Source organism: Convolutriloba macropyga, chromosome 9 (genome assembly GCF_964194025.1).
Source record: "Convolutriloba macropyga chromosome 9, txConMacr16.3, whole genome shotgun sequence".
Lineage (NCBI taxonomy): Eukaryota > Metazoa > Xenacoelomorpha > Acoela > Convolutidae > Convolutriloba > Convolutriloba macropyga.
In genome coordinates, this window is record NC_134476.1 from 13093416 (window position 1) to 13095079 (window position 1664).

The window sequence follows — 1664 nt, forward strand, 5'->3', positions numbered from 1 at the left end:
GCTTTTGATCATCCATTTATAAGGACTTTGAAGGTGAGTTAAAACGTATAACAACGACTAAAGTGGAAATAATAATTTGAGTCAGAGACGCTCTATTACTTGAAATTTATATTTCGAGTGCACAAATTGCGAAGTTTTGGTGTGGGATAACTTGAATATCAAATATTGAGGCAACCCAATTTTGCACTAATTTAACTTCTAATAAAAGAACATAAAAATCAATTTATTAAGATTAACTAAGCAGTTAATCTGGGAGAATTTGACTGATTCCTACTATATAATCACTTTCCTACCAGAATCCTACAAGACAATTTTTTCGGCCAGATTCCTACAAAAAAAAACGATTTTCAGATCCTATAAGCAAATTATTTTTGCCAGATTCATACAGCCCTAGTTTCCTAAGCATGGAAAAAGCTCAAATTGTTGCAATATTTCAATGAAAACAGATTTCGGGAGCCAACAAAAGAGAACACAAGAAAAATTTTATCTGAAAATTATCTAAGGCATCAGAAAAAAGGGTTTTCCGTTTTCGACTTTCTTCTCTTCAATTTTCTCAAATTATTTTCCAATTTCTGTTTTATATCCTGTTTTCTTGATGATGAAGTGAGGTTGAAAGTCAGTCTCTGGCTCCAGCCAAAATTTTTTGGCTATAACATAAACAAAAATCGACCACGGACAACGAAAAAACTACGGGCACGATTTGAAAGAGAAACTCCCCATAAAACCTTTTTACCCAACGCAATATAAGAATTTAGCAACAAAACGTCAATATTATTGACATTCACAATCATGGGTGTTTTTTCTTAGCTGTCTGATGATCCGAAATAGGGTAGTTTTTCTTTTCTGTTTGGCCAGTAGTGACTAATTGCCTGTTTCGTCTTCACAAAGCTGACCATGGTAGGCATCTGCCATTAACCGAGTTTCTGGTCAATGCCAGACATGTCGTGGACCCCATGTTGTGTTATGTCTTTGAGTATAAGCCAAATGTTAAATTGATTCTGTGGTAAGTATAGAACAACACTGAAAAAAAAACTTCACGGCACGGAATTCAAAAGAGCTATTAAACTCATTAAGTTGATGCACAAACGACCCCGGTTGAATCAAACTTTTCCAGACAGCAAATTTCAAGCAGACCTTGTTGTAGTTTTTTTTACTCAAGTTTGACTCAACTTGACTCAAGTGTAGATTTCGTTCTTCCCCCATAAAGGAGCAAACAATATTCAATGAGAGATTTCGCAGTGGAATTGCAAAAAAAGGATCACATACTTTCTCGGATACAGATTGCGATTTTTGATTTTGTAAATTGCTCTACAGGAGCGACATAATTTTCTCAAATCATAATTTATAAATGGATTTTTAAAGTTTAAAGTCTCCGTCAAATTGAATACTTGGGTATTTACTGGATCGTTTTTAATGAAAAAAAATCACTAGGTTTGCTAGTTTGTTCTCCTTACTTTTTTCATTTTGGATGATTTCTACAATTTTTCTCATGCTTAGAGCTATTCTGATGTTAACAGCGTGGAACATAGTTTTAACTGCTGAAATTTAATGAGGTCAAATTATGTATCACATTAAAAATTTAAGATTATAGCTAAGGGATGACGTTACGGGAATACAATTAAAAAACAATGATATATATATATCGTTTGCTTCTAAGAAGAACA